The sequence below is a fragment of the Musca domestica genome, unplaced genomic scaffold, assembly GCF_030504385.1.
Source record: "Musca domestica strain aabys unplaced genomic scaffold, Musca_domestica.polishedcontigs.V.1.1 219, whole genome shotgun sequence".
In the NCBI taxonomy this organism is placed as follows: Eukaryota; Metazoa; Arthropoda; class Insecta; order Diptera; family Muscidae; genus Musca; species Musca domestica.
In genome coordinates, this window is record NW_026712261.1 from 129,155 (window position 1) to 156,649 (window position 27,495).

General features: G+C 34.8%; 1 protein-coding gene across 1 annotated transcript in view; it reads right to left on the reverse strand.

Moving 5' to 3' along the window:
• The window catches only part of LOC131802581 (uncharacterized), a 133,401-nt gene extending 107,809 nt beyond the window's left edge, over positions 1 to 25,592 (reverse strand). The window contains 1 exon segment of the mRNA XM_059122907.1: positions 23,656 to 25,592. The gene's annotated coding sequence lies outside the window, so the exon portion shown is untranslated.
• Between the last annotated feature and the right edge of the window lie 1,903 nt (positions 25,593 to 27,495).

Below are 27,495 nucleotides of genomic sequence, written 5' to 3' on the forward strand. Positions count from 1 at the left end.
TTTAAAGAGAGTTGAATGTCTATTCCGCTTTCCTTGAGCGTTTTGTGTTTCAAAATCTTAAACTCTATTTGGGGAGGTACCAGAAGAAATGATCTGATTTCTACCATCTTGTCTTGAGTTGATGGAAATAATAAGATATACAAACTCTGAATTGAATCCAATCCTAATTTCGCGTTTTATGAGCTTCATTGATATTCAAAATTTTAAAACTTTGTGAGGGCGGTACCAGACGGAGTGGACATTTACATCCCATCTTCCCATCGCATTTAGCGTTAGTAGAAATAATGGGATATGTGAAATCGGATACTCCCTTGGAGAGTTATCGTGCGCACTAGCCAGCCAACGAGACGGATGGAAGGACATCGCTAGATCGACTCCAAATGCCCTAAAGCGGATTTGGTCCAAAGAAATCTAGGGTCTGCAGCACACATTTCCAAACCCCAGCCAAATCCCAAATATAGATACCATCAGTAATCTTAATATCAAATTTCAGAATTTTATTTTTATCCCGTCACCCAATACCTAACATACTTTTAGCTCTATCCTTGTATAATTGTATAAATTGTACCATTTTAAGGGTTTAGGTCAATTTCATAACTTTTCGTAACATTCCAGTTCGAATTTCCAAGAAACATTTGTACCATTTGTAATACATTATTATTTCACTACAATCACATATATTCATATATATATATTTATAGATTTTTGGTTTCTCACGCCAAATTGTTTTAAGGCCTTTATATAACATTGGTCATAAACAAAAATGCCCCAATTTTTGAGAAAAAATTTCTAAGGAATCATTGGCTTTAGAAAATGGGCATGTCGGTTTGGTTTATCGATTTAAACCACGATTTGAAATATTTTTTAACTTTTTAGTGATATTTTCCATTGAATTCCACCAAATTTATTATTTTGACTTCTTTTTATGTAAAAACGCTACTGGCAAGAAACTATCAAAATAGGTTAAAATTTTGGTACAGCCCTTACATGAAAAAACCCCCTATTTAAATTTATGGCAATGGTTGTGGTCTTATTTTCCAAAGTAAATGGAACTTATCAAAATTTTTGGAAATAATTCTGATTATTTTGCCTCCGACTTGATAAACCACCCAAAGACTTATAAAAAAACTTTTTTACTCAACCAACATTTGCAAAAACATATATTATGCTTTGTCCCTTAGTTCCATTCCCTACTGGGATACTTCACACAAGTGTACTTGTACATTATGTATAATTGAAATGGATGTAATAAAAAAGAGAAACCAACAACAACAACAACAGCAACAACCGCACAATTGTTAACTCCACGGCTGTGGTCTAGGCAACAACAGCAATCCAACCAAACAAAAAAGCACAGGCGATTGCCTTCGAGGATAAAACCACCGAAAAGGAAACAATCCCGGAAAACTAGCAACACAAGAAGAAGAGACAGGCAAAGAAGTGGCAACGCCAAGCGAAGCAAAACATCAGCATCACTTTTTTTCTCTTAATACAATGGACTAATTTGAAATATCCTGGCCTTTTTCTGCCCTTCCCCCATTACAGCACATACACGCTGGTGTATGAATGTCTGTAAGACACATATTTACATACACACATACATCCATATGTAAATGTATTTGGATCTAGACGCTACATAATAGATAATTACTTTCTTTCTGTTCTGTTTTTTTTTTTTTTTTTTGGTGTTAATTACTAAGACCGTTCTACGAACTGTTCGTTGTTCGCCACTTTCCCAGAAAGAAACTGCAAGGGATGAATAGTGGGGGAGCATCATGATGGTCTGCAAACATTTTACGTCTTTATTGAAAAGAACATCATTAAATGTCTGGCATTTCAAAGCTTAATACAGCTGCCATTTGCCGTTTATACGTCGAGGATATTTGCCAAAAATCCTTCTTTGTTCGTTCAACTCATTAAACTATAAATTTGCAGTGGAGACTTTAATTTGACAGCCAAAACGGATTTCTATGACCATCAATGGCAAACTAAAGGATTATCGCTGACATCTTTATAAGATGTTGAGCGCCAAAGATTGATGGGCTTGTCCGGACGGGGAGCTTTATTGAAATTCCAATATTAATGGTGGGGATTAGGTCGCTGCATATTCGCAAACCCGGTTAAATGAGTATTAGTTAATTATTATGACAACTGGATGAAGTGAGGAAAATTTATAAAGCTGAAGAAATATTTTTAGAGCAATTGGCTAACGATACACTATACATGGGGACCATTCTAGAACTGTATGCCATTCCATAGAAATAACACCACTTCGGAAAACCTTGAATAATTGCGGAAAATCTTCTAAAAAAAAGAAGATTTTTTGTCGCTAGAATCCTCGCTGAAATTCCTGTTTAAATGGAGGTCTGCTAAGATAGAAAATGTCCCACTCAGAAGTGTTTTATGGAAAACAAATGCATGTTACTTTATACATCATGAGCGAGTCATATGTAAAGTGATTTTTTCACATTTGTCTTGAGCATTTTTATAGAATACTTTTTGGCGCTCCTCAAAAGTTTTAACCTAAAGCAAACGATTTTTACTAAAAATTAAACAATTCGTTTAAGTTCTAATGCTTCAATTCCGTAGAAAAATAATGCAGGACCATATTTAATTTCGAACTTGCTTACAACGAAAGCTCAAAAGAAGTAAAAAGACATTAAGTTCGGGCTGGCCGAACTTCTAATACCCTTCACTATTCTAAATACCTTCCACTTTAAACTACAAACTCCATTTATATCGGTAGGAGAATGCAGTTAGAGTTTTAAAAAAAAAAAATATATAGTGGTTGGAGCCGTTAAGTGGGGCCAAAAAACGGGAGCCTATATAGACAATATTATGCTACAAAAATTGTAATTCATTACGAGTCTTAAATAAATTAAATACTTAAATACATAATTTAGTGGGTAAATGTGACTAGGATTATCAAAATACCGAGTATCGGTCTATATATCAAATACCAAACGGACAATGTTTTGACACCGGTTGAAGTAAAAATACCAAATTTCACACAAATCTATTAGAAAATGTGGCTTAAATCGTCAAAATACTGAATATCCGCAAACGTGATCTTAGATATTTAATTTTCTGCCACCGGAGCCATTACGAACTACAAATACCAATTTTTAAACAAATCCGTGGAAAAATGTGGGTAAAATCGTCAAAAAACCGAATATGGGGAAGTATCGTTATATAGGGGCTGTACGAAAACGTGAACCTATATAACCAATATTCTGTCACCGAAGGTGAAACCCACTGATAACAACAAATACCCCTTTTTAGGCAAACCCGTGGAAAAATGTAGCAAAAATCATCAATATACCGAATATCAGGAGGTACCCGAAAACCTGGAGGCTATACGACAACCTGGACCTATATAGACAATGTTCCGCCACTGGAGCTAGAACCCATAACGAACTATAAATACCAAATATTAGACAAATTGTTTGGAAAATGTGGCTAAAATCATTAAAATACCGAGTATCGGGAGCTACCATTATGTGGTGGCTATCCCAAAACGTGGATCGATATACATCATTTTCAATGCCAACCATCCTAGACACAATACAAATTACTGTGGCAAATTTAAAAGCTCTACGTCAAATAATGTGGGCTGCATAGAGATTTCAACATACAGACGGACATCATTGAATCGACTTAGAATTTTATGCTTATCATAAATATGTATACTTTATGGGGTCTATGACGAATATGTAGAGGTGTTACAAACTGAATGACATTTAATATACCCTCCTTTTCAAGGTGGAGGATACAATGACCCATGTTTCCTTTAGAAATTATATCCATAATCTTCAAAAAATTAGGAGATATCGATATATAAGGACAAAATCAAGTAGAAGACCCATATTTCTTATAGAAAATGTGGTTGGTAATTGCGTTCAAAACCCCAAAAACACTTTAAATCGTGAAGGACTGATCTGGGAGCTACACCTACATTAGCTGTAACAAGAAATTTTATGTACTGAGAACCCAAAATATCACACTGTAGCTTATTGAAAAATAAGTTGAAAAATATGTCCAAGATATTTCAAATAGGACTTAGTCATGTTGCATAGACCTATATGAGAACACAAATTAGGAAATTGTTTTCCAATTCGGTTAAAATCTATGGCAAAAACCACAAAAATTCTTAATTCGATCGGCATCTTTATTACGAATTTTACTGGCCAAAATCGATAAATAATCACTTAATTAACCAACTTGTAGTGGCCAAAAAATTCCTACATATTTCTGGCAACATGCAATTGTTAAAATATTGGGTTGCTTACCCTATTTGAGTATATTTGCTGATTTATTTGGCGTAGAAATTCAAGCTGATCGAGAATATACTCTGTGTAAGGTCTTAAATATATTTTTGTACGAGTTACGAGTGGAATGGCAGAGTTTACCTACCCCACCCGCTTATATAGTTGAAGCAATAAAAATAAACTTTTCCTTTATTTTCTCAAAAAAAAAAAATCTTCCCGATTTACTCTGTAATTAAAATATTATGAAAAAAGTGTTAAATAAAAAACAACTTTTTTAATTGTTAATTGGTAAATTTGAAGTTACAAGACTCCAGCTTCAAGTTTTATTTTTATTTAACCATTCTGCGCTACCTTGTAATTATTGTACCTTGGTATAACCCTTTGAAGTTAACTGTCCTTCTTTAGATGTCTTCTATGGAAGGCCGTATTTTGAATGTATTCTACACATGGTCTCCTCCTAAAAGTCTTTTGTAGAAGATTCCCCTCTGAAGATCTTCTATAGAACTTTTCAAGATGAACATGTTCTAAGAAAGTCCTTCCAATGAAGATGATGATCCTTCCTCTAAAATTCGACTGTAGAACTCAATCCATTAAAGGTCGTCTGTAAAAGTCCGTCGTGCTCTGTTTGAAGCTATTGTTTAGAAATCCTTCCAATTAGGGATCTCCTTAAGAAGTCCGGTCATTAAAAGTCTCTTAAAAAAGTCTTTCTTTGGAGGTATGAAAAAAGTCCTCTCTTTGTCTTCCTTCCTCCTAAGTTCTTTTATAGAAATACACCTACAATAGGGTTATCTTTGAAGGTCCTCAGAAAATATAGAAGCCCTTCCTTTTAAAGTCTTCTATAAGAGTATTCCCCTTATAAGTCTTCCTCGCTTAGAAGTTTTTCTAAAATTCCGTATATAATAGGTCTCTCTTTAAAGATCTTCTGTAAAAATTATCCACTGATAGTTGTATTTAAAATTTCTATAGAAATCCTTCCACTGAAAATCTCCGTAAGATGTCGTCCCACGAATGGACATAAAGCTTATGAATCACGGTCATACAGCTATGGAAAAGATCAACAAGGACCACGACCACTTATTCTTATTTTATCGCAAATAGTGGTTGAACACATAACGAATTTGAACAATATATAAATTCAGTTATGTCCTTCACTGTATTTTATTTATTGGTTTCATAATCTATCACCTATTTCGTTTTTTTAACCCTTTGCCATAATATGGAGGCTATAGTAAGTTTGTCATTCCGTTTATAACACCTCGAAATATACCTTTTTGACTCTACAAAGTATATATCATTGATCAGCATAAAATTCTGTGTCGATTTTGCGATGTCCTTCCGTCTGTGGAAATAACTCTAGCTTCCAAACGAAATGAAGTAGACTGATGATATTTTGTTGGTATTGGAATTGGGGCATATAGGTCCACAGTTCGATATAGCCTCCATATAACCGCCAGTTTTAGGGTGGTTTGGTTTTAGTCATATTTTTGAACAGAATTTGCTGGTATTTGCTGGAGTGGAATTTGCTTTTATGTAGGAGGAAACATCCTTGACAAGAACTGTCCATATATATATCGAATTTTAGGTATAGCACCTATATAACATGTTTGGAGTTCGTAATAGATTTTACCTCCACTAACAATTACCTGTGCAGATCCACGTCATCGTATAGCCCCCATATAATGTTATCTCCCTATTATTATGCTATATTTTCAACAGAATTATTTCAAACTTGGTATTTCAACTTTGGTATTTGGACCTAGGTTAGTTATTTATTGTATTTTTCTTCTTTTAACATAATATTTTATTTTTGATGTACGAAATTTTATTCCAAACATTGATCACATCATAAATGTGAGTTCAGTTGTAATTTCGAGTTGAATGTTCATGTTTGTAACGTTCAAGAAAATATATAATTAATTAAAGTAAACTGAATTAAATGTGTTCCAGAGGTCCTTTATTTCAGCCCCCCATATGGTGAACCTTGTTGAAGGTCGAATTCTAACTCAATTCTAAATCTATCTAGAAATCAGGAGGGCTTCTACATAAATGTGGACCGATATAGCTTATTTTCAATACCAAACGACTAAGAATTACTGTGTAAATTCCATTCATTGAATTTGTAGCCTCTATCTTGATATAGATAGACGGACACACATCGTTAAATCGACTAAGTTATTTTATGGGGAGCAAAGTTCGTCCCTTTTACAGATATCGAATGTTGAACAGGAGAAACCTGAATCTCCATGTTTCGTCACAGCTTTGTATGTGCGTACTGCATAAGTTCAGATAAATGAATGTTCCTTTAACCATCAGTACGATATCGTCAGCATGCGCCCCATTTTTTGTGTCCTATATTCTCTGGTAACAGAGTTTTGTGCGACAACAACCATTCTAAAAATAATAATTCATTGCTCAGTATTTCATCAATACAGTTTCGCTGAGAGTGGTTCACTAAAACTTCGAGCAGATCATTTTCCACATTATGGAAAACGTTGCCAAAGTGAACATTGAGTTGCACATGTTTTTCTCAGGGTAATCAAAAAGCTCCAACATGGCTGTTTTAATAGATTTGTCTTAGATGTGTGCAACCTGTGAGTTGCTTACACAACGGCCTCTTGCAATGTCTTCCAAATAACAATGTCCCTTTTCCCACGACCATAATACACCTCACCGGTTTCCATTAATAATTAAAAATAACATTGCGGTTGCATTACTAAAGCTCATTATATTCGTGTGTATAAATAAACTTTTTTCATTTAAATATTCAATAGCTAACCCTTCTGCAATGGAATTTTTCTAATATTACACTAAATATAGCGTGCAGTCCAAAATAGTAAATCAAGCTGCTTTAGTGACTTTCTCACATACCGCACTTCGAAATAAAAACCTTTAAAGTCACATCTGTTCCAATATGACATTCGATATTGAATCTGAAAAAAAATGGGTGGGGGAGAGAGCATCAATATGACACAGGAAAATACGTGACAACATTTGAGAAACTAACTTCACAACTGACGTCTTTAGTTGTTTTCGGTTTTTTTCTTTAGATTTTAGTTTAAACACGAATTTGATTGTATGGTATTAGCCATATGACCGATATTTTAAACATACCCTAACATTCGATATGGATGTATTGGTAAGGGGTTGGTTTGAGATGTGGATATGAGAGAATATTAGAGTGGAGAGGAAATGTGTTAGATGAGAAACATTTTAAAGGAAATATAGAAGAATATAATAAGAATATGTCCAATACTGTATTGAGGTATAAATTAAATTTCAAAAAATGTTTACAAAACTACCTAATGAGCTGTAGTCATAAATTGTTAAGAATATTCCCGGAACATTTCTTGTGGTTATGCAAGGATTATTTGCATTGATTGATTGCACCTTGAAATATCGAAAAGGCCACTCCAATATACTCCACCAAGTCACGCTTATTAAACGTAGTTTTAAGAAGTTAAAAAGTAGCAGTCGGTTTTGCCGACAGATGTATAACCTCAGCCAATGTTCGATTACTTTAATAAATGTTGATCTATGTTATGATTATTCAAAGTGTTGATCATCTACGGAATAGGTCCCGATAGAAAGGGCCAATACTGTACATTTCGTATTGGACCTAAATAAATATGATATAAATAATGCGACGTGCCACATTTGAACTGTCGAATGTTAATATATGCGTGAGATGCTAGATATAGTCGAGCGAAGTAATCCATTTTGACACTTTATCTAATACAGATAAAAATACTGGTAGAGGTGATCGGCACTTTGGTATTTTTTAGTGACAACCTTGCTTTCCATAATACTCCAGTCACAATAGTGCAACGGATTGATATTCAGAGATTTTGGTGGCCATTGTGCACTGGAAATGAAGCGTGGAACCTCATTTTGTAACAATTCTTGGCTGGTGCGTGCTGAATGCGATGGCGCTGAGTCCTCTTGAAATGTCCAAGGTCTGCGGCCAAGCTTTGGGCACGCAAACGGAATATTTTCTCGATAATATTCGACATTTATTCTGATGCCACGGTCGATTAATAAGAGCGGAGAGTGACCATCGGCTATTATGGCGGCCCACACCATCACCATGTCCGGCGCTTGAGTTCTGGTGGCCAACCGAAGATGGACATTTTCAGCTGACCTCTTTGGCAAGTAAACACGATCATTTTTTTGTTTACAAACTGCTGGACAACGAATGTTTTTTCATCGGAGAAAACCAAATTCGGCAGTTCACCTCTTTCGGTCAACCAAAGCTCCTCCTCTTTTGAGTCTATTTTCTTTCCGTTGCGTTGTAAGTTCTTGCATTTTTTCGAATTTCAATGGTTTTACCCCGACCTAATTTTTCAATATTTGTCGAATGGAATATTGCGATAAGTTCCGCTAACGAACTTTTCGGCCACTATGACGCTGGTTTCGATCAAGTCGCTTCTTTACTTTTCGAACCATTTCTTTACTTTCGAACCATTTCACTCTCTTGACGTCAGGCTACGCTACTAGTATCACAGTAACGAGCGATGGTACGAGACACAAAAGATTTATTCACATTAAAATTCTGGGAAACTCTACTGATAGCCACTTGTGGTTTTCCAGTTTTCCACTCTTGAATTCCATCCCGAATAACTTTTTTTCTGGAAAATTCTCACCAAAATACTTTTGTATGCTTGTAAACAATATAATGAGCTGTCACTGTAATAATTTTAACAGCTGTCGGACAAGTGGCTTAGAAATGACTGCAGTCTGAAGTTGGTTGCAGTGTTTTCATCCCACCCTGTTTGGGAGACCATTTCAGTGTTGGTTTTTATACCCTCCACCAAAAAAGGTATGGAGGGTATATTAACTTTGTCATTCCGTTTGTAACTCATCGAAATAATCATTTTAGACCCAACAAAGTATATATATTCTTGATCAGCGTAAAATTCTAAGACGATTTAGCCCTGTCCGTCCGTCTGTCCGTCTGTTGTAATCACGCTACAGTCTAAACGAACTAAGATAGGAAGCTAAAATTTTGCACAGATCTCTCTTTTGTCTGCAGGCAGGTCAAGTTCGAAGATGGGCTATATCGGTCCACGACATCGTATAGCCCCCATATAACGGTACCCCCCGATATTCGGTATTTTGATGATTTTACCCACATTTTTCAACGGAATTTTCTGAAAATCCACACAAATAGTTCCTTGTGGGTACTTTATACCTCGGCAGAGAATTATCTATATAGGTCCACAATATCGTATAGCCCCCATATAACGATACCCCCCGATATTCGGTATTTTGATATATTTACCCACATTTTTGAACGGAATTGTCTGAAAATCCACAAAAAGAGTTCCTTGTGGGTACTTTATACCTCGGCAGAGAATTATCTATATAGGTCCACAATATCGTATAGCCCCCATATAACGGTACCCCCCGATATTCGGTATTTTGATGATTTTACCCACATTTTTGAACGAAATTGTCTGAAAATCCACACAAAGAGTTCCTTGTGGGTACTTTATACCTCGGCAGAGAATTATCTATATAGGTCCACAATATTGTATAGCCCCCATATAACGGTACCCCCCGATATTCGGTATTTTGATGATTTTACCCACATTTTTGAACGAAATTGTCTGAAAATCCACACAAAGAGTTCCTTGTGGGTACTTTATACCTCGGCAGAGAATTATCTATATAGATCCACGATATTGTATAGCCCCCATATAACGGTACCCCCCGATATTCGGTATTTTGATGATTTTACCCACATTTCTGAACGCAATTGTCTGAAAATCCTCACAAGAAGTTCCTTGTGGGTACTTTATACCTCGGCAGAGAATTATCTATATAGGTCCACAATATCGTATAGCCCCCATATAACGGTACCCCTCGATATTCGGTATTTTGCTGATTTTACACACATTTTTCAACGGAATTGTCTGAAAATCCACACAAGGAGTTCCTTGTGGGTACTTTATACCTCGACAGAGAATTATTTATATAGGTTCACAATATCGTATAGCCCCCATATAACGGTACCCCCCGATATTCGGTATTTTGATGATTTTACCCACATTTTTGAACGGAATTGTCTGAAAATCCACACAAGGAGTTCCTTGTGGGAACTTTATACCTCGGCAGAGAATTAGCTATATAGGTCCACAATATCGTATAGCCCCCATATAACGGTACCCTCCGATATTCGGTATTTTGATGATTTTACCCACATTTTTGAACGGAATTGTCTGAAAATCCACACAAGGAGTTCCTGTTGGGTACTTTATACCTCGGCAGAGAATTATCTATATAGGTCCACAATTTCGTATAGCCCCCATATAACGGTACCCCCCGATATTCGGTATTTTGCTGATTTTACACACATTTTTCAACGGAATTGTCTGAAAATCCACACAAGGAGTTCCTTGTGGGTACTTTATACCTCGGCAGAGAATTATCTATACAGGTCCACGATATCGTATATCCCCCATATAACGGTACCTCCCGATATTCGGTATTTTATGATTTGACCCACATTTTTCATCGGAATTGTCTGAAAATCCACACAAGGAGTTCCTTGTGGGTACTTTATACCCCGGCAGAGAATTATTTATATAGATCCACGATATTGTATAGCCCTCATATAACGGTACCCCCGATGTTCGGTATTTTGATGTTTTTAGACATATTTTTCAACGGAATGGTCACAAGGGGTTCTTTGTGAACACTTTACCCACCGACAGAGAATTCTCTATATAGGTTAACGATAACGTATAGCTCCCATATAACGGTACCCCGCGATATTCGGTATTTTGATGATTTTAGCCCCATTTTCCAATCGTATTGTCTGAAAATCTACATACGGAGTTCCTTGTGAGTACTTTACGCGCAGATATAGATTTGTCTTTATAGGTCCACAATATCTTATATCCCCCCATATATCGGCACCTTCCTATATTAGATATTTTAAAGATTTTAAAAGAATTTTTATTGGATTTTATTTTTTTGAAAATTTTCTAATTCGTTCCAAATGGTGGAGGGTATTCAAGGTTCGGCCCGGCCGAACTTACTGCTTTTTTACTTGTTTGAGAGTATATTAGTAGCTGTTGACTAGATTTACACTTGTGAACTATTTAAGATTAGTTCAGAATCCATTTCTAAAGCAATATTTGTGATATATAATCGCTGATTTGTAAAGACAATTTTTTATAAAAGCATCCGAAACTTGCAATTGCAAAATTATTTGCTTGTTTTTTCTTACATGATAAATAGTCATTTTTCAATCTAAGTCATCACTCCCTTCCAATACACATCAATATGTGGTCGGGTGTTCAATAACGTGGGAAGTTAGTTTTGTGTTTTTTTTTTCGGTTTCGGGGTATTACTAAAAATACTTTCGTTTTCGTTTAGCTTTGCATGATGCATTTTGGACACGTAACGGGGACATAATATATCAAACACACACACATTCATACACACATATTTTCTATGTCCTCTCCAAACATATTCCATAACCCAAGCTCACATACACACACTCACTCACCCATCAAACTTCCAAAGCCTCCAAATGTCTCGCATTGAAACACATTTTTAGCTAAAACTCAAACGCAACAACAAAAAACGAAGCAGAAAAAATTGCGAATGGTACGAAAGAAGAAAGTCAAGAAGGAAAAACATGCTTTGTACAAAAATGGCATGACACGGTTATATAAATATAAACAGCCTTGCGAAATATGAATTTATGGTGTTAATAAAAACCCCAAAAAAAAGAAGGAAAGAAACCAGAACTGGGGAGAACCACCAGAACCAAGAGGAATTTTTAACGTCACCATCACTGCCACCGCAATGCCGGTGGTGGTAAAAAAGACGGAGAAGAAAAAACTGTTAAATGAGTAAAAAAATATTTCGATTTTTTTTTCATTCTGTGCATAAATTATATGAAATTTATACATAGAGACTCAATTTTTTATAAATATATAGAGAAAAAAACCCACTCGACATGAACAGGACCTGTTCAAATATTCTTTACAAAAAAGCAAAATAGGTAGACAGAACGCCCACTACTTGGATATTCATCTGAATTTGTTTAACGCACAAGCCTGTGCACGCACTCGCCACCAGCATAATGCGGCACCACTTATCGTCTGGGTGGCAAAGCAGAAAACTACATCAACGACGTCAATAAGTGGCATATATATTTTTTGTTTCGCTCCCATGTCATATCACATTAAAAAAAAAACAAGGACTTTGAATTTTAAGTAGAAAACTTAAAGTTTGTTTTCTTAATGTCAGTATTTTAAAGTTAGCCACCACAGATGGTAATTTACATTTAATTAGGCTGGGCCACAGTTGGTTTGTTATCATCTTTTATGGGCCGCCTAAGCCTTCTTTATCAATTTATCAGCTTAAATCTTAAGTTTTATTAAATTAAATTTGTATTAAATTAACATAAACCAGTAGAGTGTATGAGTATTGGCAATAGTCATACGACGCCAAGGATCCTAATTTTTTTTTTTGGAACAAAGTAGTTCAATATGTTAGGTTTTAGCTGTATATAAAAATACACATATGGGGAATAGTTCAATCCAGCCTAAACGCCAAATTAAAAACTGCTGAAATGTGCATCCTCAAGAGTCCAGTCGAATATATACATAAGGAGGTGAAGATCTTAATTCTAATTTTGGGTGATGACTAGTTTTACCCATTTTTTGTATATTTTGCATAGAAAAATGCTTAAGTATTATAAACATATTCAGCCTCTTCGCCGCCTTGCGTATAATCAAACAATTTCTGGGAATATAAGAAAAGACTCTCTCGAACTGTAGAAAGGTGGAACCATAGAAAAGAAAGATTAGTATTTTCTCTGAGACGGTCATTCTTACGATTGAAGTATAGAGAACATCCTCGGAGATCATCCGCCATGCGCTTTAATTCCTATTAAGCTCGAGAGGCCAATTATCATAGTCAACCTACTTAATTTACCCCAAAGTCGTCATGGACTCAACCCCTACAGGTGGCTTCTTGTAAGAACCAACAACAGTAACATTTCGTGATAATATTTTATGGAAGCCCCTACCATATGGCCTATCTGAGAGTTGCCTATACCGAAGGACGAATATCATCAATTTCCCAGTAAGTTTCACACACAAATTTGATCGAGCTTGGTTAAAAGCAAAACACCCGTCTTTCGGTGGAACGGGAGTCCTCGTGATATAAGATTTAAAAAAAATAATAAATAAAAATCACTTGAAAAACTTAGTTTGCTTTTAAAATTCTGTCCTCGGTACTGACAAGCGGATGAAGACGAATGACTCTGTAACTTGCCATTTCTTTCGGCTCGGACCTCCTTTCCATCAACATATTTGTTATCAAAATATATGATTAACCAATCCCGGCTTTATAGACCTGCACACTCTCTTCCGTGCTCACTCTACTCCAGCTCAATAATTTCCTTACATGTTCGTCTCAGACTCCGTACCGTAACAGTTTTTATCAATTGATAAACGAATTCATCACTGTAATAGTAATATTTTATGAGGTAAATAAAAACGATTTTCCAAGGTTTTAAAGAGATTAACTTAATTTAAACTCGGGTAGGCGAGAAAATTTTCCAAATCGTCATGAAAGTTTAAAGCGCTCTCTGTGCTTATACTTATCAAAAATCTGAAATAAAAAAGGTATTGTGGGCGCAGAAACGGCCCTTGATTCTCCAGGTCTCATAATTATCGCGTACCGGCAACACATCAGAACAGACCAACTCCCCATCATCGTTTAAATTTTTTGACTTTTCGTGTAACTGAGATGATTTCCAGAACATCAGTAATGCTGAAAGTGCTCTGGACGCTTGGTGGGATATACACCAAAAGAAGTAGACAGATAAATCCAACATTGCCGTTTTTCGTACCTGACCTAAGTTGTATCTAAATTCTACGATGTACTAAGTGTAAACTATATGTGGTACTTCCATCGCTCGGAATGTTTTTTTTTTTCGATCTTTTGTAAGCGAGATATCAAAAGGAGTGAACCTATATTTTTGATTGCTTGAAAAATAAAATAATCGAAAATTGGTACCACCACCCATTACAGCCTCCAAATATAGGAAGGTAAAGTAAATTGGGGGTTGTACGAAAACATGGATCTGTGGAGATCATTGTCTGCCAGAGAAAGTGGAACATATTGCGAACACGAAACACTTGCTTTGAAACAATTCAGTTTAAAATAATTTGGGGAGGTACCATTATATGGGGTGATAGCTATGCAGATAGTTCCTTACAAGGGCATTTTCTGCTCACTGGGAATACAAACTACTAATTAACAACAAATTCGACTGACAAATATTCCTAAGACCCAATAAATAACTTTAATCGCGATGTACAGTTATACCTGAAACCCTATGAACCTAGAATATATTCGAATAAAATTGCATCAGACTACTTCGTTCACTTCTGTAGCTAGAGAGAGATTTCACACAGACGGACATAGCAAATCTACATAAAATTGTGGGGGTCAAAATGTTTATTTCAAAAAGTTATGAATATCTGCAAAGAACTCTATTTCCACGGAAAGCATGTTTCTCGAGAGATAAATAATTGAGGATAAATAATTTCCTAAGATGGCACGCGTATTTTGTGTAATTGGTTTTTTTTCTGGAATATGCATCTTAAACAACTAATAGTTAATATTAGAATTCGAATATATGTGTTGGTTGTTGGTAAGTCTGTGGAGCAACATAGAAATTGGAAAATACGATCCTAAACGACCAATTTCACCAAAGTTTCGTTGTCCCTCTTTGAAATCAACGATTAACATTAAATGCAAAAATATTGTTTAACAATTTAAATAGTATCAGTCGGTTTGCCGACCGATACCCCCAACCTTGAGTTATACTGTTGACCGTTTATGGGGGAGGTTTCGAAGCAGTTGACCATTATTGTCCAATTCGTATCTGACCTAAGTCTGGTATAAATATTACAACGTACCATATTTGGGTTATATCTTCTTCCTGTACTTTATATGAGGAATGTGCAAATTTTTGGAAAATTTGGAAATATGAGTTATTTACCAGATAGCGGACCGAAATATTCCATTTCATCTAATAGCAAGATGTATAGAATTCTCGACTTGTTTCGCAAAGTCATGACAGAAATAAGTATTAGAAATTGTGACCCTTTGTTGGTAAGATTTCAGAAGGAATTGACAGATATTTATCATCTTCACAACAGATTTTGCGTGTCAAAATTTTGAATCTTTGTGGAGGAGATACCGGAAGAAATTATCCGATCTCTATCAACAGATATTGGGTTGATAGAAATATTGAGATGTACGATGTCTGAATAGAATCGGATGCTAATTTCGCATATTATGAGCTTCATGTGTATTTAAAATGTTGACTCTTTGTGGGAGAAATACCAGTGGACCAATATATGTGATCCATCTTCACACCAAACCTTGGGTCAATAAAAATAAATTATCGGACTCTTACATCCCATTTTATAAATGTTATAATTATTCAACATTTGGATCCTGTGTAGGGTAGGACCTTGATGTTGTGAACCGATATTGTCCATTTTCCTACCTGAACTAACACTGATGCAAATACTAGGGTTTGCAAAGTTGGAAGAAAATTGTATTATCCTTTCTCTTTCTGCACAGTAAAATATTTTTTTGAAATTTCGACCTTTTGTTGGGGAGGTACCAGAAGGAGTGGACCAATATTGCCCAACTCCGAATTCGGACTAAGTTTGATAATAATATTCCGATGTACAAAGTTTGGAGCAAATCGGATACTCCCTATGAGAGTTATCGTGCGCACTAGCCTGACAGACTGACGGACGGACATCGCTAGATCGACTCCAAATGTTCTGAAACGGATTTGGTCCAAAGAGGTCTAGGGTCTAAAACCGTTATTTCGATGAGACACGCTTTGGCGGAAACAATGATATATACCCTATCTAGCCATACGGCTAAGGGTATAATTATATGCTGATCTAGAATATACGATAATACATACAAAAACTGCAACCAACTTCAGACTCCTGTCATTTCTTGGCCACTCGCCCGACAGCTGATAAAATTATTCCAGTGACAGCTCATTATTTTGTTTACAAGCATACAAAATCGTTTTGGTGAGAATTTTCCAGAAAAAAATGTTATTCGTGATGGAATTCAATCGTGATAGTGTGATTTCTTTATATTTGGCTGGAAAACCACAAGTGGCTATCGTTAGAGCACTCCAGCATTTAAATGTGAAAAGTAAAGAGTGAAACACACAACACTATATCAACTTTGTTCGGAAATCTCTATACACCAATTTTTGACTCAACAAATTCTCCCGAGGTGAAAAAGTACTGTACATGATTGCTCTTTAATATAGCGTATGAACAATAATGCTACGAATAATCATACGACACAGAGGAAACGAAAGGTAGAACAAACAAAATGAGGCTGTTTTCCTTTTTATGAGATTTTACCAAGGTAATCTTTATATAAGCAATGTTATACGGCAATAAATAAAACCTTCGCAACTCTTTCTTATTGATAACGAAATACGAAATATAATCCAGTTGCAATTGTTTCTTGATCCATGCCACAAAAATATTATGTTCAGCCCATACTAATTTTAAATCAACTGCAAGTCAGATAACGCTTAAAACTTCGTGACTTCAATAAGAAGTTGAATAATGAAATCTTTCAAGATATTTCAGGGTATTTATTTCGTATTATGGATTAATTTCCAGAAATCAATTGTTTTGTAAATATTTTTCTCTCCCAGCCGTCGATTAAATAGCAGCGATTTTATTTCATAAATTTTTAAATGTTTACAACGTATTATGTTTCGTTATTTTTACTCTCCTAGGAAGTACTCCACTCCCTGTCAAATTAGAATATTACATTTGCCCTACTACTGCAATTATTCCCCATTTCCTCCCCAAAAAAGCTTTGTGCAGTAATTTGTCTGCATTTCTAAAATTCACAGGAATTCATCAGCTGCCATGGAATTTACATTCACCCAAAAAAATGCATGAAAAGTAAACAACAGTAAAATAAAACCCCGTTCTGCATTATTTGTACTTTTTATGCAAACAAACAAACAAACAAAACCATCATTGGACCAGCAATAAAAGGACCACAACTAATTTACCAAAACGGCAACCAATTTGGCCTACTAATGCGTGACGGTCTGTTCTGTTTTGGCAAGGCAGCAAAAACGAAATGTAGGACTCAGGTTGTTTTGTAGCCATTAGCAAGGTTCAAAAACCTTATGGACGGCTTGTCTATGGGCAGGTTATTTTTGTGTTGTCACCTCTTCCTTCCTTTCACTCCCTCTCTCACTCTCTGGGTTTTGTGTTCTCTTTGTGTCTATCTTTTTTCCTGGCTAAAAACAATGCTGTAATGTAATGCAAACCCAGTTTTTTTTGTATTCTACAAAGGAGGGGAGAGACCTCTGGCATTTAATTACAAGAAATTGTTATACTCTGATCGCTCCTGCACCCCTTTTGACCCCCATTAGAAACACTGTTACTATCAGCAGCACTTTCCACGTTTGACATTTCCACTTAGCTTAATAGTCGCGTGTCTAAAATTTATGTATGAAATTTGTGTTGTTGTTGTTATTTATGCAATAACAATATCATTGATAAGCTATTGAACGAATCATTACGCACTCTGTCGTTTGCGATGTAGGCCAAATAGTTTGATTATGTTTTCCTTTTAATTTTCATCATCCGTTTTGCTTTTGTCGTGTCGTTGTTTCACATACGTCGTGAAGAAGTTATTGCAAGGGCCAAAATGAAATGTATGACACGCACATAGGACTAACATTTAACCCCCCATTTAATGGCCACAAAACACACAACGGCATTAACGCACTCACATTACGGAGAGAACAAGAGCATTGAGTATGAGAGAGGGATAAAGTGATACAGAGAATGAACCGACAGTTATCTCTCATGCCCCAACCAAAAAATGAAAGAAAGAAACAAAACACATAACGTCACTGAGAATTGGGGTAACTGATACAAAAACCATTGCATATCTCAGGGGGAGGAAGTCAAAGTGACATAGTGGGATTGTGTTTGCATGTATGTGAGTTTTCTTTAACAAAAATGCATGAATTGGTTCGAAACAAGTGGAATATGTTCTCTTTGTTTTATTTGCTACTGGCAAAGAGCACATGTATGTTTTTGCAATTTAGGGTTACCATAACAATGGTTGTTATTTTGGGGATTTAAATAATTTTATAACGCGTCCAAAATATATTGTATTGGCTGAATCTAGGGAGCTTCAAAACTCTTACTAAGATTATCTAGTTTTGAATTTTATAAATTAAATGAAATCATTATGTTTGTATCTTTCCGAAATACTAATTTTAGACCCAATAAAGGATATATATTCTTAATTATGACATAATATTAGTATTTCTGTTGAAATCAAATAATACAATCTAATCGGCCGCAATTTTGGGTATTAAGAAACATACTTACATACTTGCAAATGTCTTATGGATTTGGAAACAAATTTCATATAACGGTGAAAATACTATTTTGGATTCTTGCTGATAGTATAGGTCATTGTTATGTTTCGTATCTCATATACAGTCCCGCCTGATGTGTGAATTTTTGACGGCCTTGGCCGCACAGTTCAATCAAACTTAATGCAATGGGGCATAAAGGATTCGCAATTGCTAAAATATTTGCATCCAAACAATAGGTATAATATCAGATTTTGAGACTTTCGTCCCAATGTTCGGTATTATCTCGAATTGCCAAAACGGATGGTGACATTTTAGAACGTCAGGATGTGAAAACATGTATATAAACGAAGTCCTATCGTTTGACGGTATGAACTGGATCTACGTCACACATAAATCGCTACAGGATTTGAATTACTATAAATGTTAACGAAAGGCTTTGCATTTGATTTGACGATAATCTGAAAATTCATACCCACCTCGCCGCTTTCAATTTTTTCGAAACTGATTTCTCGGCCTTGTCTTTGCTTGCAGTTCGGGGTTTTTTCTAATTTTTTGTAATACGAATAAATTAAAATAATAAATGTTTTGATGCATTTGATTTGACGATAATCTGAAAATTCATACCCAACTCGCCGCTTTCAATTTCTTCGAAACTGATTTCTCGGCCTTGTCTTTGCTTGCAGTTCGTTTTTTTTTTACTTTTTGTAATACGAATAAATTAAAATAATAAATGTTTTGATGTCAATACTATATGCTGAAATTTTAATATTAGGGTTCTGAGTTTTTTCCTTTTTTTATTAAAATTTTGTAACTTTTGAAAAAGCGTCAATACTTTGTTGAACAAGCTACAGAATTCCTCTAATTTTCATTTAATTAAAATCGGTCCGGGGTCTGCTGAGAAAATTGGTGCGAATTTATATTAGGTAAGTTTTCTGGCGGCATTTCTTTGTAGGAAGGAAAGGTAGAGGCAATGGAAATGGGGAAAATCGTACTGGCAAACTTTTTGGCAAAATATTTGTGTTTTTATTTTTATACAAAAGTATAATTACAAATGACAGAAAAGGCAATGATGAAAAAGAAAATTGTTGAATTGCCTTATATATAAGCAAGAGACAAGTAGAAAAGAGAACGAAAAAAGTAAAGTTGACTTTTCTAAATCAGGTCTTAAGCCCGACAATTTTGATCAAATAAATTATTAGATTTCTATAAAATATAGTATTTAATTATTTTGGGGGTTTTTCTTTGAGTGGAAAACACAATAAAGTTTTTCCCCCTGAATTTTGGGTTTTTGTAACAAAAAAATACAAACGAAAATGTCAGAAAAAACCAAAGAATGAGGCCCATAGTTTTGAACAGAAATTGGCTGTTTGTTACAGAATTTCGCCAAAATTGTATGTGTATGACATGGAATCTATTTATGAACTATTTTTACATATCAACTGTTTGTTAGCCGATCTTGCAGGACCATATTCTTTAAATGTTTTTTGAGATTTTTCAATTTTAATTTACAATTTTGTGATAAATTTTGAATTTATTGGGGTTGCCATAATCAGCACAACTCCTAATGAAATTTCATAAAAAATATTAACAAAATAATGGTTATGGAAACCCTCACATATCAAAGAGTTTTTAAAGCTTTTATGAAAACCCAAACGAATACATTTGAATACGAAGGATTCGGAGGAAAGCAACGTTTTTAAAAAAAAACAGGCTGTAATAAAAAACAATAGAAACAAATTTATGATCGTTTTTGAATGGGTATTATGGCTTTAAAACAGATATAATTTTAAGTCGAAGGAACTAATGTATGGAAGTATATCCTCCTCTTCATCGATTTTTTACTAAATTTGACGGGCTGAACCGATATTCATCCAAATCTATCTTATTTGAGCTGATATTACACCTTTTAGGCACAATATACGTAAAATCGGATGAAGAACATATATGGGAGCTATATCCAAATCTGAACCGATCGCTAAAATTTAGCAGAGGTATTTGTCTCCTGTATCTGATAGCAGGAACTAAATATTGTTATTCAGGTGTGAGGTACTTTAATACAAAATCGGATGTAACATATATATGGCGATTTTCAACCAACTTGTGTACACGTCCAGGCAGAGTTCGTTGGTATGTGTCAAAATCCATTCAATTCGGGCTTATATATGTACCATTTGGTTCACAGTGAACTTGAAATCGAGTAAAGATATATGTGGGAGCCATATCCAAATCTAGAGCGATCTCGATAAAATTTGACAATGGCATTTATGAGCTGTATTTGATATATTTCCCTAAACATCGTTGTTACGGACTGCATATTACATCTGTGGTGGGCAAAAAAAACAATTCGAATGAACAATATATATGAAAGCTATTTCCACCAAATTCGACATTCTTCTTTCTAGGTTCAATTTGGCCGAATGTGGCAAAGTTCATCCTATTTGCACAATAAAAAGTAAATCTTAAGAAGAGATATTTACATTTCTGCCAATTATCATAAATTTCCATAGAGCTCTTAGTCCTTGGGCCAAACAAAAGATTTGAGCAAAATTTCATTTCGATAGGTCAATAAACTTGACACGTCTCCTGAAAAATCAAAGTTAGATTTGATTGTGAATGTAGAATAAAGAATATCTAATTCATACAAATAATAAGGAGTTACTGTGATTCCGTGCACAGAATAACTAGGAGACTCTGGAAAAAGACTAACCATTCTGAGCTTAAAATATACATGAATGTCATTTGGATTGGGATAGATTAAATTTCTCTTTTTTCACTAATGTTTTAGAATGTCGTTCAAAAATTGTGACGGCCGAACATTCTCCCTTAAGAGTTCTGAATTTACAATTTTCTTAAAATTAAATTACCTCGACTACGAGATCGATGGCTGAGCGTATCGGAGAAATGCTAATTGTCCATAAGAATAGATTTTTCTTATCTATATCATAAAGTTGACCTATATGAACAATTTAGATAGGTAAATAAAAATCAAAATCGAATTTAAACACATAGGAAGAGCGGGATTCCCACCTGCTTTTAAGTTTTTTTCAACCAAATTACCTTCCATTTTTGAGAATATCCTTTAAATGAGGAAATTTTTATAAAATGCCATGCAGTTAACTTTTAAATGATTTATATGTTAGAGTGCAAACTCAGCAACTAACCGAAATTTCCAATTTTTTATAAATATATATTTTTTAATTATATTTGCTGCACTTCGGAGTATTCAGAAGTGCCCTTATAACAGTTTCGTTACTGAGACTGCGAATTCTTACTGAGAAAATTTTCTCATTAGGAATCATGGTAGAAGAACATAGGTAGATGCATCAACGCTTGGGAACAATGATATGTCAAAAATTTTTGAATGTATTATCAAAAATAAGTAGATTTTTAAATGTTTTTTTATAGGACGCAAATCGGAGGTTGTTATAATATGAATTGTTTTCAACGATTTTTAGAAATTAATAATTTTTCATTCAATATTTTCAATTCCAAAATCAGTTTGACAGTTCATTGTCCCAGCAGCTGTGTCGATACGACTACCTGTATTCTTCTACCATGCTAAGAATTATCCAGTATCATCAGGTGGTTCAAAATCAATTATTTTTTTAAACATTTAAATTATTTCTTTTTTTAAATAATAAGCACTCGACATTGTATTGTTAATAACTAATTGGTTTGATTCGATATTGCCATCAATTTAAAAGTTCAACGCATTCATTTTGGCAACAGCTGTTTTCTGCTGGATTTTACTAAATACTGTTCGATAACGTTTTGGTATATTTGAACATGATGTGAGGAAATTATTGCAGTAAAAGCCAGTCGATGACATAAACCAGTTAAAAAGGCTTAATTATATATGAACCCTTATGATCATAAAGCGTAGACAAATTAATTATAGACTCTCACCGTTTATCTTCGAAAAATCGGTTCAGCAGATGTCGTTTCAAGGGTATGAGTGAGAATATTGAAGTCACCATTTCTATGAAAAATTATTTGATTTGGAAAATTGTTCCATAATAAAAGATAGGTGTAAATTACGTGATGACATCAAAAAATGCGGGAATAATCAAGTGAAATTCTTGAAAAATATTGAAAAGTGTTTTCGAAGTCGAGTAGGTCCTCTGCGTAAATCAGACTATGTAAAAGCGTGTAGAGTGCCACTTGTTTAAAAAAAACTAACTTTCCGTTGTCGATATTTAATTTGCCCATGCATAAAGTCAATACATGCTAGAAAAATACAGGTAATCGCATCGTCGCGACTGCTGGGACAATGAACTGTCAAACCAATAACGATATCCAAACATGAAAATTCATATCATAACAATATAAAAATCTACTTATTTTTGAAAAAAAAAACCATCTTAAAATTTTTGTCATATCAATGTTCTTAAGCGTTGATGCATCTACCTGTATTTTTCTACCATGAGTCAATATCTATATTACAATATATTTACATTAGAGGTGCCGGATTAATGCCGTTTATGTGGATTTATTTGACGCTTATAAATTGGAATTGAAAATTTAACTAGTGGATTTAATTAAATCCTTTATACTACAAAAGTACTATAACAAAAGTTTCTTTCTGTAACAGTAATGCAGCTATTATTGTAGTTACTTTCCTTCCAATAGCAGAAAAATTATGGCGACCGACTCTGCCATAACCGGAATGCAACAAATATGACTTTACAAATAATATAATTCCTAAGGATATTTCTCGGGGATGAAGATTCCACTCGTAATAACAAAAAGTGGTAATACTGACGAAAAGTCCTCAATATTTCATTGTCACAAAGAGTTTTCTTTCTCTCTTTTTTCTACATAAAATACACTCTCTCTAAGATATTTCTCACAAAAGAGAACAACAGTGCGTAAATGGAGCATAATAGATTTTAAAACAATTAGAAATCACACAGCAAACATATCCTTATTTTAATTATTACTTACAGTTCCCTCGATTGTCGGAGAGAGCGTGCTGCGTGTTTGTTGGTGATGTTTCTTCCTTTTGTTGTTTTCTTATTGTTGTTGTTTTGGTTTGCTTAACTTGTGGGGTTGTTATTATTGTTTTCTATTTTTTCGAACTGTTGACAATTCGTGTTGTTTTTTTGTTCATTTGACGTTGGATGACAGTAGTTTAGTTATGCGCGGTGGTGTTGAATAATGACAAAAAAATGTCAACGACATTTGTGAACGCAAAAACACAGGCAAGCACACGACTACACGAGCGAACGAACGGACAAGTGAGCACACGAAGAAATGCAACACTGTCTTAGGTTGTTTTCAATAACAGTAGCAGCCGTCGTCGTAACACTAGACGAGTATGCGTGTCCAATACAAACGACAGACGACAATCGAGCATGTTGACATGTTGTTGTTCTTGTTGACTCTCTTCTCGTTGCTGCTGCTGTCAATGGATGGTGATGAGCAAGACCATGTGTGGCAAAGAGTTTGCATATATTTTTCCAAGTTTCGGTGTGTATGGGAAAGAGAATGATTTTCTCGCTGGTGTCTGTGAATGTGTGTGTGAGAGAAAGTGGGAGACGGAATGGTGCATTTGTGAGAGTGTGTGTATTGGTGTTCCTTTTCTTTTATTTTTTGGTTTCGTTTGGAGAAGAGATTGTGTGGAAATGTTGGTGTAATACTTTTTTCCTGTTAGAGAAGGAATTGGTTCTACTCTGCTTTGCTTCTTCTTCTTCTTAGTTTTTACACTTTTATCGATATGCTTTTCAAAAAACAACTAAATGATTTTTTTCAGCTTATGTTTTACGACATTTTTAAATTTTTGACAAATTACTCCTTTCTCTTGAGACACACAGGCGAGATTTTGTCGAACTTAATTATTTTGCTTTACACTAGATATTTTTATTTAAATTTTAATGAATATGCTGCTGCTTCCTCTTCTTTTTGTTGTATTCTTTTTTATAGGTTACATTTAATACTATAAATGCAATTATTTTTTGTATTTCTTAGCTTTGTTTTGGACTACTAACTACTGGATATTGGAGGTTTGCTTAAAATTTGTTTGGATATATTTTTGTTGTTGCTGCTTCTTTTGTTTTATTAATTTATCTACAGAACAATATACACATCCGCAAAGAAAGAGAGTGGAGACTGTGGAATTTTATTTCACATTCACTGGACACTTATAAATTGTTTAGCAAACTTTTGAGTTCTGCTTGGAGCTTTTCTTAAGATTTCATTCTGGAATTTGCAGATTTTCACACACCATTCCTTTTTTTGTAATCACTGGAATTCGTTCATTCTGCTGTCTCCCAACGAAAATCAGTATACCAAGCGCCTTCAAAATCCGTACTACAATAAATGTTCTGCTGCTCCGCCTCGTTTCCGTTCCATACTTGAATCATTTACCAGCAGCTACTGTGGCATATACACACACGCGTATTTTATTGGGAACCCAACCAACCGACAAACGAACGAACGAACGTACGAAAAAAAATCCATCCAAGCAAGTGTGCCAATATTCCCGTTATGGTGGGGCCATAAACCTCAATTGTGACGAGGAACGAAGAAAAAAAAACTATTAACTAACTAGACACCACTCATTTATGGAGCTTTTTGTGAATTTTGCACTTTTTCTTCTTCAAATCTTCTGTGTGTAGACTAAATTTCCTTTAAATATTTTACGGTTTTTTCTCGTTTCTACTTTTTTCACACTTGTATATCACTTTTTTTCTAAACTTGTAAACTTTCTTTTTGTTTCATCTACGACTTCACTAAATATACAAATGAATTATTTTACACAATAATTTTCACTTTTTCTCAATTGGTCACATTTGCTTCTATGTGTGTTTTTCCTTTTTTCCAATTAGAAAAAAATTCTTTTAGTTGAATGCGAAAAAACCCCAAAAGTGGGTCATCTTCGGTCGTTCGGTTCGGTCTACTTGTATTTTTCATCTACACTAGCCAGCACACACAGCAATCGATTTTTGCTGTATATGCCTTACATTTTGGTAGCAAGCAGCGTTCTCTCGCTCTGTCTCTCTAAAACACACACGGTGTGCCACTGTTAATGTAACTGTTATTGATAACGGTACAATGGGACATGGAAAAGAGAGCGGCGTTGTTACTCTTAAATGTGTCAATGGAACAGTTCCGTTGGGTATTTCACATCCGTTTTGTTTCACACATGTGAAAAGTGTTGCCTACCTTAAGGCGTTAAATTGTAAAGTAATTATATGTCAATATGCGCTAGTGGCAAACAGTGGAGGCAATACTAATTGGTTTAGTAAACAATTTGAAAAAACATATACGTCTAGTAAGTCCTCGTAAAGGAGGTTTACCCGACATCAAGCTCTGATGTGAACACATTATTAGAATACAAGAAAATGTATTTACAACGACCCTTGGTCGAAATTTTTAAATGGTGGTCACTTAGCACAATTTTTGAGAGCACATAAGGTCTATAGTTGAAATACTTTTTGAAGAACTAAACATTAATTAAAAGACAGGAATAATTTGGCTAAAAATAAGGACCACAAGACCTGTAATCTTTGATTTATTTAGAGTATTTCATTAGCTGATATTCATTAATAACATCTAACTGCATCAATAAAGGAGTAAAGAGATTAACTGACCAATTCTTGGTGTGGAGGGGCAAGAGAGACAGAATTTCTGGAAATTTGTACTTTAAGAGTACAAAAGTACTAAAAGTTGTAGCATTTTGAAATTTTTAGTCAACTTCCACGCAGGCGACGGAAATAAGTAGGTTTCATGGGTATTGGTACTTTAATGTTGCAAAAAGTAATAAATGGAAAAACCCAATTCCTAGCTAGAGAACCTAGGCGAAATAACGATTTTAGACCCTATGTCTCTTTGAAACAAATCCGTTTCAGGACATTCTGCCTGATGCGCACGATAAATTTTGAAGAGAGTATCCGATTTGGTCCAAACTAGATACATCTTAGTATTATTATCAAACTTAGATCGAGTTCAGAGATGGGCAACGTCGGTCCACTCCTTCTGGTACCTCCCCAAAAAAGGTTGAAATTTTCCAAAAAAAAAAATTACTGCACAGAGAGAGAAAATATAATCCGATGTTACTCCAACTTTGCAAATCCGAATATTTGCATCAGTGCTAGATCAGGTGGGAAAATGGACAAGGTCTGTCCACTCCATCAAGTACCTCCCACACAAAGGGTCGAAATTTGGAATAATTATAACTCTTATAAAATGTGTTGTAAGTGCCTGATTCTCTTCAAATCAAACACATCACAATATTTTTATTAACCCAAGGTCTGGTGTGAAGATGGAGTATATGCTAGGTCAGGTGCGAAAATGGAAAATATCGGTCCACTCCATCAAGTACCTCCCACACAAAGGGTCAACATTTGGAATAATTATAACTCTTATAAAATGTGTTGTAAGTGCCTGATTCTCTTTAAATCAAATAACTCACAATTTTTTTATTAACCCAAGGTCTGATGTGAAGATGGAATATATCGGTCCACTCCTTTTGATAGCTGCTCCACAAAAGGTCAAAATGCTGAATATCCGATTCCATTCAGACTTGGCACCACTCAATATTTCAATAAACACAAGAGAACCAAAACGATCATAATATTCGAAATAAGCATCCGGTTCTATTCAAATTACACACATCACAATATTTTTATTAACCCAAGGTCCGGTTCAGACTTGACACATCTCAATATTTCCATAAACACAAGATCAGTTATAAAGATAGTGGAGATCGGAACACTCCTTCTGGTAACACTCCCCCCTCCAAAAAAAAAAAAAAAAAACAAAACGCTCAAAGAAAGAGAAATA